We start from the raw sequence: 15,277 nt of genomic DNA on the forward strand, positions 1-15,277 counted from the left end.
CTTCAGATGAACTATCCTGATGGTTGACCCTGGACCCTCCCATCCCTTGGGTCTGTTGACTCTGAGCTTTGATCCATTGAAGAATCACTCCTACCTCCCAAAGCAGGACTTTTTTTTTTTTCTGTCTTTTGTCTTTTTAGGGCTACACCCATGGCATATGGAGGTTCCCAAGCTAGCGGGCTAATCAGAGCTACAGCTGCCAGCCTACGCCAGAGCCACAGCCACGCCAGATCCAAGCCGTGTCTGTGACCTACACCACAGCTCATGGCAACACCAGATCCTTAACCCACTGAGCAAGGCCAGGAATTGAATCTGCAACCTCATGGTTCCTAGTTGGATTCATTTCCACAGTGCCATGATGGGAACTCCCCAAAGCAGGACTTTTTTAGGTTTTCACTGTGGTTTTCTCTGATCTTCTTTCTCTTCATTTGATACCATCTGCTTTCTGTCTTTCAGGGGATTTCTCAATTTTTCAGATCTATTCAAAATAAAACAATAGTTCTGCCTGGCAAAACTACTGTGAACAAAAGAAAAAAAGAAACAGGAAAAATCTACAATTCTCATCCCAAAGAATTGTGCTATATTGCCAGTTGATATAAACAGCAAGCAAATTCAACAACAAAAACAGGTAAAGAAAAGGACAACTCACAGAAAAACACCAATAGTTTGGAAATATACTAAAATGCTTAAGCTCAGTCATACATTTCTTTTTTTTTTTCCTAGGGCCGCACCCATGGCATAAGGATGTTCCCAGGCTAGGGGTCTAATTGGAGCTGCAGCCGCCGGCCTAGCCACAGCCACAGCAACGCAGGATCCGAGCCCAATCTGCGAACTACACCACAGCTCACGGTAACACTGGATCCCTGACCCGCTCAGTGAGGCCAGGGAGCTAACCCGTATCTTCATGGATACTAGTAGGAATCATTTCCACTGCGCCACAAGAGTAAATCAAAGCTCAGTCACAAATAAGAAAAATGCAAGGTAAAGCTACACTGAGATACAGTATTTTAACCTATTAGGTTGACCAGTGTGATAACAGTGTGATAACATGCCCTGGGCCACATTGTGGGGAAACAGGCTCTCTTGTCATAAGTAATGGAAACGGGAGTTCCTGTTGTGGCACAGTGGTTAATGAACCCGACTCAAGTATCCATGAGGATGCAGATTCCACCCTGGCCTCACTCAGTGCGTCAAGGATCTGGCATTGCTGTGAGCTGTGGTATAGGTCGAAGACGCAGCTCGGATCCTGTGTTACTGTGGCTCTGGTGTAGGCCGGCGGCTACAGCTCCGATTGGACCCCTAGCCTGGGAACCTCCATGTGCTGCGGATGCGGTCCTATAAAGACCAAAAAAAAAATGATAGGAATGAAAATTATTCACGTCTCCAAGGCAGACATTTTGACAGTTGTCTATCAAGTTTACAAATGCACATAATCTTTGACCTGCAGTTTTACTTCCAGTACTTTGTCCTAAAGATATATCTGCACATTCAGGCAATGATACGTGGACAGAGTTATTCACTGCATTATTTCATGATAGCAAATGATTGGGAAATGTGCTCATTAATAAAGCAGCAGTCCAATAAGCTATGGTGGGTCTGCATTGTTATGTGCATGTAAGGGAATATGAGAAGGCAATTTATATATGTATACAAGAAAAAGTAGGAGCAATATGCAGAACATGCTACCATCTGCACAAAAAAATGGGGGGAATGGAATATAAAATACATGCTTGTACTTGCATAATATAGATTTGGGAGGTTACACACACACACACACACACACACACACACACACTCATCCACCACCACCACCACCACACGTTGATAACAATTGCTTGGGGCAGAAGAACAGGAGCAACATGGGAGAAAAACTTAATGTACATTCTTTGGTATTTTTAGAATTTTGAACAGGGTGAACAGATTCTCCTTTCCCTCAACAACTTTTTTATAATTCTCAAAAAAACCCCACAAAAAAACCAATGTGGTTCAATGATTAGACTCTTATTTTTCCAGCGCTCTTATGGATGCTCCTCCCCGCCCCCATCTTCTCCTTCTCCTTCTGCTCTTCCTCTTGCTTCATGACTTTATAAGATCTCAGTGAGGGGTAAGGACAGCAGATATGTGCACCTAGTTTGCTACCTGTGTTCTCAGGTGGCTGTGGGGTGAGAACCCTGAACCCTAACCACTTGATGTAGGCCCCTAGAACTTATCCCTTTGGAGAGAGAATTCTGCAAAGAGACAGTATAGTGAGGATAGCATTTATTAAGAGAGAAAAGAGAGAAGATAAGTGTGCAGAAAATACAGGCACAGGCAGGCGAGGGGTGGGGGTGGTGGGGGTGGTGCATGGAGAGGGAGAGAGAAAGACAGAGACAAATAGAGAGAAAGAGGAAGAGAGAGGAAGAAAGTGACATATGCTTTGGAGATCCTTTAAATCACTTACTTGTATCCGGGCTTCCTCTGGCCAATCATCTTGCTTTGTCTGGCTTTGGCCTGATTCAGGGCTCTCCCCTGTGTGCGCAAATATCTTTTAGCCAGGATGGATTTTAGCGCAAGGTCTCTGGGAAGTTGACAGAATGTGTTATGGGCTGGTCCCCATCTTTTCTCTGCCCACTGAGGAACCTTTCTGTAAGCGTGTCATTCTGGAGGTCTCATTGACCTCAAGAATGGGAAATAGATGGTCTCTATCCTTTATTCAAGCAGGATGCAGCTTTTATCCTGAAGTTATCTGTCTGCCAGGAACAGAGTACATTTGCTCAGTCTGGGATCCATCTGTCTCCTGCTTTACCTGTTTCCATTCTCATCTCTAATTATTAACCTTCAGTGTTATAGTCTCATATTCAAAATAGCATAAGCCAGTGTATTATGACTATGAGAGAGAAAAAGAGAGAGGCTAATTTTAAGGAATTGGTCCTGTGATTGTGGGAGCTGGCAAGACTGAACTTTGTAGGGCAGGCCTGCAGGCTGGAAATTCAGGGAAGAATTGATGTTACAGCCTTGAGCCTGAAATTTGCAGGCTATAAACGGAGGCAGAATTTCTATGTTGCAGACTGGAGGCTGAATTCCTTCTTCAGGGAACCTGAGTCTTAAGGCCTTCAAATGATCAGATTGAGGCCCACCTACATGATGGAAGGTCATCTGCTGTATTAAAAGTCTGCTGAGTCAAATGTTAATCGTATCCAAACAATACCCGCACAGTAGCATTTAGACTGGTGTTGGACCAAACAGCGGGGCACGATCACTGAGCCAACTTAGCATCTAAAATTAACTGTTGCAGCCAGTGTTCCTGTTCTTGTTCTCCTCGCTGCCCATGGATCTCCAGGGTTACTCATTGTTATTGAGATCAAGCTACTTGCTCGAAACATGCTGACGCCTGTGCTTACTTACACAGAGTTCTCAGGCACCCAGAGATGGTAGGGTGTTTTTACTCAAGTGTCAGAATCGCCCTGTGGTTCTGCCAGCCCCACATAGAGGGAAACTCCACCAGTGAAATCGCAGAAAGCTTTTCAGGACTTAGTAGAGCATAGGTTCTTCTGTCTGGGTGCAGAAAGAATTCAGTGAGAGGCAGAGTGACAGGTAACGAAAGAGTGCATTAGCACAGGATGCTTGTAAGATTTACGAGCGGGCAGGCAAGAGGGTGCCACCCTGAGAACTTAGTGGGCTACAGTTTTATTTTATTTTTTAATTATTATTATTATTTTGCTTTTTAGGGCTGCACCCGCGGCATATGGAGGTTCCCAGGATAGGGGTCCAATCAGAGCTACAACTGCCGTACTACACCAGAGCCACAGCACTCGGGATCTACACCACAGCTCATGGCAACACCGGATCCTGAACCCACTGAGCGAGGCTAGGGATCAAACCCGCAACCTCATGGTTCCTAGTCAGATTCGTTTCCACTGCACCACGACGGGAATTCCTGGGCTACAGTTTTATAATCAAAGATAACACGGGGAGGGGGAGAACAATTTTTTCCTCATTCTTGAGGAGATGTCACGCTTCTATCATCAGTTCCTTCTCCACATTGGGTGGGGGAGTTTTCTTGTCCCTAGGTGTTCAAAGTGTGACTGTCTTGGCTTAATGGAAATGAGCAAAAAGGTGGCAACGTATACTAGAATACAGTCAATCATCTCAGGTTTCAGTATAATATCACCTTTCCTCTATATTTTTGTTTTTAGTGTATGCAGAGGAGCATGTCCTAGGAATCACTAGCTTACTGACCTCACTGGGCAGGATGTGGGTCTCATTTTACCATTTCTTTTTTGTTTGTTTGTGTATTTTATGGCTGTGCCGGCAGCATATGGAAGTTCTTGAGCTAGGGATTGATTCTGAGCCACAGCTGCAACCTACGCCACAGCTGCAGCAACGCTGAATCCTTTAACCCACCGAGCCAGGCTTGAATTTGCATCTCCCCGGCAACCAGAGCCACTGCAATTGAATTCTTAACCCACAGTGGGAACTCTTCAACAAATGTTTTATTTATTTTTTTTATATTATCTCATGCTTCTGTTGCATGGTTTTGTTGCTAAGCAATCCTGCTTGGTTTTGTTGCTAAGTAATCTGATATCTTGAGCAATCACTAACTTACAATGGTCTCCTATGCTTTTTTTTCTTCACTTACAATCCCCTAGTGGGATTTGCTATTTAAACACCTACTTTGTCTCTTTACTCTGTCCCTCTTACCAGGACTAAGATTTCACTGGACTGAATTTCCCTTCCTCAGCTTCATTGATTTACTGAAGCTGTCTCTAACCTTTTCGTCTTACTACATATCATTACAAACAGTATATTTGCAACACAATGCACTCTTGAAACCATTCTTCTTCTCATCCTTTTCCTTCTCCTTCTTCTTTTAATGATGCTCTTAGGAGTACCTGCTATGGATTCATCAGCTAAAGTAAGAAAAGACATTTTTTTCCCTCCCTGTGCAAGAGGATATTTTAGCCCATGGTATCTTTAAATGCTCAGGGCAGCCTGGCTCTCCTGAGCCCCAGAAGAGTTACCAGATCTGTGTTCTCAGGAGCTTGATTAAAGAAACTAAATTGGATGAGTTGGGAGTGGAGGTGGGGCTAGGTTAGGGCTTCCAGGGAGTGAGGGAGATATCCAGTTGCCAAGAAAACCTCACTGAGGCTGGGGAGGCAGAGTGTCTCAGGTGTTGTGAGGAGAGTGGATGTCTAGGGACATGAATGGTGGCCCTGGTTGACACAAGGGCCTCTGTAACTGAGCCCTGTCTGGGATAAAGGCCCTGGGAGGGACATTTCAGAGTCCTTCCTGCAATGGCAGTGCTGGTCAAAGCTGAAGCCCAAATCTGCACTGCAGGAGTAACGCTGGTGACTTTCCTAGGGGTCTTCCATGACCAGAGGGTCATCTTTCCCCACTGTTCTGGCCAGACAAGCCTGGGCTTTTGGTATGAACTGAGGGAAGAGGAAAGAGTCATCAAAAATGATATAAGACTGTTTGCTGACCATTATGAGTGGGCCTCAGAGTCAGGTGTGATGGAGAAAAATAAAGGTATATGTCATCCTTGCAGTTTGAATACTGTGGAGTAGTCTTACCTGATAGATATGTGTTTTTCTGTTTGTTTGTTTTCATCTTTTTAGGGCCGCACCCAGAGCATATGAAATTTCCCAGGCTAGGGGTCAAATTGGAGCTGTAGCCGCTGGCCTACACCACAGCCACAGCAATGCAGGGTCTGAGTCACATCTGCGACCTGCACCATGGCGCACGGCAACACTGGATCCTTGACCCACTGAGCGAGGCCAGGGATCAAAACTGCATCCTCGTGGACGCTAGTCAGATTCGTTTTCACTGCGCCACGATGGGAACTCTGGTGCGTGTTTCTTATATCTGGAGTCACTTTACTCAGATTCCTCCTGCTAGATTCTCTCCTTTCTCCAAAGCCCATGGAATTCCTTCCCTTACTCAGAAGTTCCCTTCTCTTCAGCATCTGTCTCTACCCAATTCTATCAGGAAATACAGGAGACCCTGCAGGATTCAGGGGGAGGTTCTCTTTTTTTCTACAGAGAGTATCATCTTTATGGGCGGTCAGTTTGCATTACCCCAAGCTCCCACTTAATGCAATGTGTGCATTTCCTCCAAGTAAGTGCTTTTCTGCCGGGAGAGCCAAAACTCTGTCCCATGATGCATTAGCTTGGTAGGAGGTTTACAGTTGCTCTGCCAAACTTTATCTGGCAAGTTTGGGAAACGTGGCATACCAATGCCTGCTTTTGGAGAATCAAATGTACATTAATACAGTAAAGATTGTGAGACGTCCCAGTAAGTTTTACTTAACTCAGTAACTTCCAGACTTACTTAATTGCCAGACACTTCCTCACGATGCACCTACTGACATCATCAGCTCTGCAGACCACGTTTGAGAAACTGGTGCAGAGGAAGGAGTGTTGGGCTTGGAATGAAAGGAACTCTATCCTAATCCCCAGGGCCCCCTTGACAGGGTCACTGTACTTCCTCGGAACAACCTCTTCCAATTTGCAAAATGAGACGGGTAGATTTGATGTTGTTTTCAGATCTGAAATTGAATCTGCCTTTTTATTTGACCACAGTTAGAAAACTGGGGCCTATGGGAGGAGCTGAATGTTTATCCAAGCCTAAGGGGAGAGCACTGAATGGCAGTGGGACAAATGTGGGCTCTGACCCCCTCCGCTCTGCGACCCCAGGTGTTGTAGGTCCTTGGCTGTAAATGACACCAATTCTGCAGCAGGGGGAGGAGAGGAGGACATGAGGCTGTGCATGTAAATCACCCAACTGGTTGCCTGGCCCAGAGGAAGCCTAGCTGTGAAATCGTTGCTCTCTTATGCCTCCACACAAGGAGAGTTGCGACACTCTTGGAGATTTAAATAGAACTGGTTTGAAACCCCACCTTTGCTTCCACTCAGGTTTCCACACCCCCACAGAAAATACCCTTGTGGGGAGTTCCCACTGTGGCTCAGCAAAAAACAAGCCTGACTAGTGTCCATGGAGATGCAGGCTCGATCCCTGGCCTCGCTCAGTGGGTTAAGGATCTGGCATTGCTGCAGGCTATGCTGTAGATCACAGATGAGGCTTGGATTGCACGTTGCTGTGGCTGTGGCATAGGCTGGCAGCTGTGGCTCCAATTCTACCCCAGCACTGGAACTTCCATATGCCACAGGTACAACCTTAAAACAAAGAAAAGAAAGAAAATACCCTGTGTTCCTAGGATTCACAGGCTCCAATTTCACCCTCCACCCTTGCTCTCAGTTTCCTATTCTGAGCAAATCCAGACTGAACTAAGGCCTTTTATTCTCTTCCATTTGTAGAATCATGGGGGGCAGTGTTTACGTAGTCAATTTTACTAAAGATGGGTGGGGTTGAGGGCAGAATGGGATGGGTTCTGAACCAGCACAGACTGTCCCAAAACTCGAGACCTTCTGAACTCTGATCTGGTACATTAACAGTCCTAATCCCACCTGGGCCCACCTCTCTCAGCCACCCCCGGAGCTGCTGAGATGGTATCTCCCCTCCAAGGTTTCTTCAACTCTCTTCCCATTCGAGATGCCTTTTAACTCCCCCATCCTGGCTGATTTCCCCAGCATTGGAGTTTAACTATCTCTCTGTTTTCTCTTCTCAACTCTTCACCTTCTGCCTCCACCCAGGTGTTTTGTCAAACAAAGAGCCTTGTGCGCAGGAGGAATGCACGCCTGGGGGGAAGATGCAGCTGCAGTCGGTTATGATTTTTAAATATCAGCTTTCCACCCTTTCTGCTACATTTATAATGATTACTGAAATCTGCCTAGGAGAGATGTGACAAACCAGTCAGTTGGATGGATCATTTTGGTGAAGATTTAGACGATGGACTACAAGATCAGAGGCTGGGGAACCAGGCAGCAGGGCCTTCCCAACAGAGTAGGGGAGATTAGGCTGAACAGGGCATGGCAGGGAGAATGGTGGACTTGCTATGAGAGATATTTTTGGGATATGATCAGTAGTCTTGATGACAGAGTAAGGTTGCTGGGAGGAAGCAGCAGCCAAGGATGAATCCCAAGTGTTTGTACTGGGAACAGGAGATGGTGGTACCACTATGATGGATAGAGGCTACCAGTGGTACTAATGATATCCCTTCTCAGCATCCTCTCCTCATTCTTCCACTGCTAATGATAGGGACCGTTTATGGAGCACATACAGCAGTTGAGACATTCTGACGAGTGCTTGACACACATCAAGATATATGAGACCATTTACTCCTATACGGAATGCATTATTATCCAATTTTCCAGAGGAGAATGCAGCGACTTTCCCAAAGTTTCACAGATAACGCCATGCACTTTGAACATGTTTAGGTCCTGAAATAGTGATTTTGATCCAGGACGCGCTGAGTTTGGAGTTCCTGCAGAACATCCTGGCAGAAATGTCCCACCAGCAGATGGAAATGTAGGTCTGAGCTCCGCATAGAAACTGAGCGAGAGACAGCCATCTGTGACGGCAGGAGAGGCTGGGGTGATTAGTACGGGATGAATCAGGGAAGCTTATGTAGAGTGAGGGGAAAAGAGAGGTGAGATGAACTCTGGCACATCCTCATACGGGACAGGAAAAGAAGAGATTACAGAAAAGGAGGCGTGACCAGAGAGTAAGGAGAGCCAGCAGAGTGGCCATGCAATCCAGAGGAAGTTGTGACATGCCTGCCAAGCCCTGCCGGGGAAGCCAAGAACAGATGCATGCCCAAAGTATGTGTCAACCAAGGGGGCAAGGGAGGGTGAGACAGACGGCTCTGGGAGCAAAGTCTCCAAGAAGAGGATCTTTTCTTAGAGATCAGTCCATAGAAAACTAAGCAAAGGAGGAAAAGGGCAATTAGTAAATCTAAGGAAAACAAAAAGTTGTTCAGTTATAAGACACTGTAGGTCTCACCAGTATTTATATTGTCAAAACAGTGTAAATCAGAAATATCAATGGGGGAGTTCCCATCGTGGTGCAGTGGAAACGAATCTGACTAGTATCCATGAGGACACAGGTTCGATCCCTGGCCTCACTCCGTGGGTTAAGGATCTGGTGTTTCCAAGAGCTGTGGTGTAGGTCACAGATGCGGGTCGGATCTGGCGTTGCTGTGGCTCTGGCGTAAGCTGGCAGCTGTAGCTCTGATTAGACCTCTAGCCTGGGAACTTCCATATGCCTTGGGTGTGGCCCTAAAAAGCAAAAAAAAAAAAAAAGAAATATTGATGGAAGGACTGGAAGTAAATATGTGTGGGAATCTTTTTTAAAAGGTAAATCTTTTATCTCCTTTTTGGACATACTTGGAAATCAGTATATAACGCTGAAAAGTGAAGAAGTAGCAATATAATTGTATTCTTTAGCAATATAGAGGAAAATATTTTTTTAAATGAGTTAAAAGAGGAGTTCCCGCTGTGGCAGAATGGAATCTCATTGTCCCTGCAGTACTAAGACAGAGGTTCGATCTCCAGCCCTGCACAGTGGGATAAAAGGATTCGGTGTTGCCACAGCTATGGTGTAAGTCACAAACGTGGCTTGGATCTGATCCCTGGCCAGAGAGCTCCATATGCTGCAGGGCAGCCAAAAAAGAAAAAAAAAAAATGAGTTAAAAGAGTAAAGTGAGAATAGGCATAGAAGGCAGAAGAGGGGATCAGAAGACTGATGTTTTTATAATGTCTTAGAGAATTATTTAACTTTTAAAATTATTTGGATTGAAGTTCCCACTTGTAGTTCAGCAGATTAAGAACCCAACATGGTATCCATGAGGATTCGGATTTGATCCCTGGCCTTGCTTAGTGGGTTAAGGATCCAGTGTTTCCACAAGCTGCAACCTAGTTCACAGGTGCAGCTCAGATCCCATATTTCTATGGCTGTGGCATAGTAGGCCAGCAGCTGCAGCTCTGATTCAACCCCTAGTCCGGAACTTCCACATGCCACAGGTGCAGCTGTAAAAAGAAAAAAGGAGGAGTTCCCACTGTGACTCAGCAGCAAGAAACCCAACTAGCATCCATGAGGACTCGGGTTCAATCCCTGGCCTTGCTCAGTGGGTTAAAGGATCCAGCATTTCTGTGGCTGTGGTGTAGGCCAGCAGCTGAAGCTCTAATTAGACCCCTAGCCTGGGAACTACCATATGCTGCAGGTGCAGCCCCCAAAAGCAAAAACCAACAACAACAACAACAAAAAAAAGGAATTAAAAAAATAATAAAATTATATGGATGTATAACTTTGATAAAAATTAAATTTAAAGGATTGGAATGGAATATAGAAGGGTCAGTTGGAGCATGATGAAGGGATTCTGCTCACCCCATGAATTGAGCGGCCTGGTAGACCTCATTCCAACTACATCAACTTAATAAAAACCCATGTAACTCACGAGACAGGATAAAACATGAAGTCTTAATTTGCAGCAGACTAATAGCTGAGGCAGCAAATAGCAGGTTCACTCCCCTCAACCACCACAAAAAGCCTGCTAGCAACAAGAAAGGCAGGCGCCTTGCTCATCATTTCAAAGAAGTTCTGTTCTCTGGTGGACAGGAGGCAAAACAGTCTGGAAAGTTTGCAGAAACTTGGAGAACTGGTTTCCACACTGCAGTGTGTATGTGTGTGTGTGCATATTTCTTCCACCTCCATAAAAAGAGCTTTGTGCTGAAGCAAAACAGAGACAGGAGACAGAAGTACAGAGGAAGAGCAAGGATGATGAGCAGTGAACAGTCCTCCCCTCAGTGCGAGTTCTGCTGTGGGAAGAAGGCCAGGGGGAGGAGCATTGCCCTGGAGGGCAGGGGCACCTCTAGGAAGGGAAGGCTGTGGGCTCAGTGTCAGGGCTGCAGTTGCTTAGATGGGTCTTTCACCTTCTGATCAGGAGAAACAAGAGGGGTGACAGTGCATTGAGACATGAGTGGGTCCCCAAGTTTTGCAAGCCCAAGAGTGGCTTGGGGGTTTCTGTGGGCTGGCAATGAGCCACAGTTTAGCTGAAGGAAATTGAAAGCTGGCTTGCTTGGGAAGGGACAGCTACCCATAGGGGCTTGGATGAGCTTGGCCTGTCCCAGGAGGTAGAGGGACAGGCCTGATCCTTAGCAGTAAGGGAAGGATGAGGCTGGGCTTTGTGGGATTGGGCAGGATGTGCCATTGACAAGAGCTGCTTAACATCTCTGAGAGAGCACCATGGACCATAGGACATCAGGAGCTGAAAACAGCCTGGGACCCAGAAACCTGGGAAACCAAAAAAGGGATCCATTTCTGCCTCCACATGGTGACTGTGCTGATGGGTGAAGTTCTCGGATGACGCTGGACCAGGCAGCAGTGCAGAGGAAGAGAGGAGGATGCTCTGAGCTCTGATTGGATAATCATCCTGCAAGAGCTAGGACTGCGTGCCCCGGGGTCAGCTGGTCCTTCAGAACCACACGATCAGAAAACAAGGCCAGCCCAAGAAATTACAAGGTTCTATTTTACACACTTGAGTTTTGCGAATGGTCATAACCAGCTATTATTTTCATTACACAATTAATATCTTTTGACTCGAAAGGCCACATAGGCCTGAAAACCTAGTTGTCCTAACAGTTTAAGAGCTGTACTGAGTACATACTAAGGGCCAAATGCTTTACCCGCAGACCCTCATTTAATCCTCATACACCCAGGGACGTAGCCCCATTATGATGCCCATTTTACAGGTAAGGGAGCTGGGATTCAAACGTGCTTTAACGTGACCAGAGTCAGTAGTAAATGGTAGAGCCTGAATTCAGACTCAGTCTATGCAGATTCCAAAACCTGAGCTGACATTGACAAATGATGCGTCCAAACTGTGTTTATAGCCAGAGCCTGGTTTCTAGAAAGCAGCTGGTGTCTGGACATCAGTGAATGAGCATCCACTTCTGGGATCCTACCAGCACTCCAGAGAGGTGTTGTTGGGACAGGAGGTACGGTCAGTGGTGTGGAAGGGCTGCCAGGGGAAAGCCACAACGTGAGGCTTGGTGCTCTAACCTGCTAAGAGTAGCAGAGGCAACCGTAGAACAAGAACTCTGAAAGTCTTCAAGCTTAAGGCATGTTTTGTCCTAAAGAGATTTTGAAACAATTGAGGAATTTCTTAACTTTGGAACGCGTTCAGTAAATTTCTGTTAAGTGAGGTATTTCGTTCACATTCTTTCAACTTGTGCCAAAGAGCTGTCAACTTAAATCATGAAAGATCATAACATTAAAAGCTCTCTGTTCTGGCAAGATTCATCCAGCCCTGGGCATTGCCCTATTAAGTGCTTCCACACCTGTCTTCTCTCTCTCTCTCTCAGGCCCCTGTAGCGGCTCTCACCTTTATCACATCCAGCCTAGGTCACTGCAACAGCTTCATTCACTCACAGGCATGGGCTGAACACTGCTCTGGGTCAGGCAGCAGGCTGGGGACCAGAGAGGAAGAAAATGGGGTTCCTGGACCCAGAGATCTCTTGCTCTTACTAAGTGAAGTAAGTCAGACAGATAAAGACAAAGCTCAAATGATACCACTAACATGTGGAATCTAATTTAAAAATGATGCAAATGAACTCACATACAAAACTGAAATAGAACCACAGTCATAGAAAACAAACTTATGGTTACCAAAGGGGAAACATGGGGTGGGGGGGTTAACTAGGATTTTGAGATTAACTACTATACATACCAACAGGGACCTACTGTATAGCACTGAGAACTCTACTCAATATTCTGTAATAACCTAAATGGGAAAGGGATCTGAAAAAGAATATGTGTATATATAACTAAATCGCTTTGCTATACACCTGAAATTAACACAACATTGTAAAGCAACTATACTCCAACTGAAAAAAAAAAAAATAAAGAAAGAAAGAAAATACAACTCCTATCCTCCAGGAGCCCCCGGCCTCAAGAGAAGATGAGCACTTGTGCATGATTGCCAGTGCCCACCCCAAAACGCCTTCTCCACTGGTAGTAGAATCCCCGCTCTGCATGGCTGCCCAGCTGGGCTACATTTCCCCAGCTCCCTTGGGCTTAGCTGAGGCCATATGACCCAGTCCTTGACAAAGGCATATGAGGGAAATGATGTGTGCCTTTCCAAGTCCCAGACATCAGGTTCATCTCCTCTGTCTTCCCTCTTCCGGACTGGCTGGAGCCTGGATCTGGTGGTGACCAAGTTTCTGGCGTGCCGTCAATGACATTGCCTGAGGGGACAGCAGAACAATGACTCAGAAAGACCTGGGTCCCTGAAAGATCATGAGGAGCAGGTCTTATAACTATTACATAGCAGAGAAAAATAAACATCTACATAATTTCAGCCACCATATTTTGGGAACTCTTTTTTTACAGACACGTACCTTTTCTCTAACCATAACAGAAACGTTTAAAAATAACGAGTAGCCCAAAGTATTCCTGGTGCTATGATAAAAATGGAAACATCAGTTCAGATTGGGGAGGAGATAGGAAAGTGGAAGAAAGAGGAGGAGGCTGCCTTGAACTGAATCTTAAAAGATGAGTGTTTTCAGCAAAGTCTTTTTGGGAGGATTTTTTTTTCTTTTTAAGGCCACACCTGCAGCATATGGAGGTCCCCAGGCTAGGGGTCGAATTGGAGCTGCAGCCAATGGCCTACACCACAGCCACAGCAACGCAGGATCCAAGCTGTGTCTGAGACCTACACCACAGCTCACGGCAATGCCAGATCCATAACCCACTGAGCAAGGCCAGGGATCAAACCCGAATCCTCATGGATTCTAGCTGGGTTCATAACCTGCTGAGCCACAATGGGAACTCCCTGTTTTCAGAAACTCTATTCACATTTTTTTATTCCCTTAGTTTGACATTTTTGTCCAGGTTACTTCTTTCAGATATGTTCTCTCTCTACCCTACTCTCCTACCCAGGCTTCAAGTCTCAGATTAATTCTCATTTTCTCTGGAGAAGCCCTTCTGCACCAGCTACCCAGGAGTGATATTTCCCTTCCCCAAAGTTTCATAGCACTTGGTCCCTATTAATTTGATATCTCCTCTACTTCTATCTGGCACATTTTGGTAGTTTCCCCACACTTTTTCTGGGTTCCCCAAGGGTATACCCTGTAGGTCTATTGCTTTTGTAACGGTCCTACCTCAAAACTTAGTAGATTAAAATAACAAATTATTTTTCTTGCTCACAGTTCAGGGAGTTGGCTGGGCTCAGTGGAATGGTTCTCCCTTAGGGCCCTGCATGCTGTTGCACTCAGATAGCAACTGGGGCTGGAGTCAGCAAGGCTTGCTGTGTTGTTCAAGACTGCTCACTCATGAAGTTAGTAGCTGATACTGCTATCAGCTGGGAGCTCAGCAGGTCCTAGTAACCAGAGAGCCTACATTTGGCCTCTCCATGTGACTAGGGCTCTCACATAATTATAGCTGGATTCCAAGAATGAACACCCAGGAGGATTGTGCAAAAGCCTTGTGACTTAGCCTCAAAAGGCCCAACATACCACTTCCGCCACATTCTTTTGGTCCAGCAAGTCACTAAGGCCGGCCCAGGCAGGGGAATTAGACTCTGGATCTTGATGTACATCAGGGAGATGGAGAATTAATGACAACCATCTTAGGAGACTATCTTATAACACGTAATCATGGGCTTTGGAGTGATGGTCACCACTAAATCAAAACAAGTGACCATGCTGCATTTCCCCATCTACAAATCAGAGCCCCAGGGAGATGATGTTTCCCTCCTCCTTGGGTCAATGAGAAGGATTCAGCGTGATTTTGGCATTCACCTGGAGATGGGAGAGACATTCAACTGCCAAGCTGTCCACCCAAATCTGGACAGTTCAGTGCTGTGAGGTAAGGGGTTGCCAGGAGAGGATGGAAGAAACCATGGAGAGCACATGTCTCTGGGGAATTGAGGATAAAGTGTCTGTTCATCTGTGTTCCTTCTGAATCACTCACCATCCATCCTTGCTCACCTAACAAGGGGGTAAAGACAAGGACCAGGGTGGAGCTGAAACTGAGAAGGGTTGCATGAGGCTCAACTTGGAGGAAGGCTTTAACTTATCCTATGGGGATCAGCCCTTAGCCACTCATTGGAATCAAGTTGAGGCCTTTGACTAAAGGAGGAGGAAACTGTTCCCCACTACCTATCACCAGCCATATCAGCCTCTGAACTCTGTAGCAGTGTCCCCCTCTGAAGAATGCTCCCCCAAAGTGTCCAGAGAAACTATGACCGTGTTGTTACATAGCAAAGGGGAATTCACTTGGCAAATGGCATTAATGTTGCTGGTAATGTAATCAAGTGTCCTTACATGTGGAGGAGGGAGGCAGAAAGAGAATGGGAGAAAGTAGTTGCAAACAATGCAATTGCCAAGGGATTAATCTCCAA

This window comes from Phacochoerus africanus, chromosome 1, assembly GCF_016906955.1.
Source record: "Phacochoerus africanus isolate WHEZ1 chromosome 1, ROS_Pafr_v1, whole genome shotgun sequence".
Taxonomy (NCBI): Eukaryota; Metazoa; Chordata; class Mammalia; order Artiodactyla; family Suidae; genus Phacochoerus; species Phacochoerus africanus.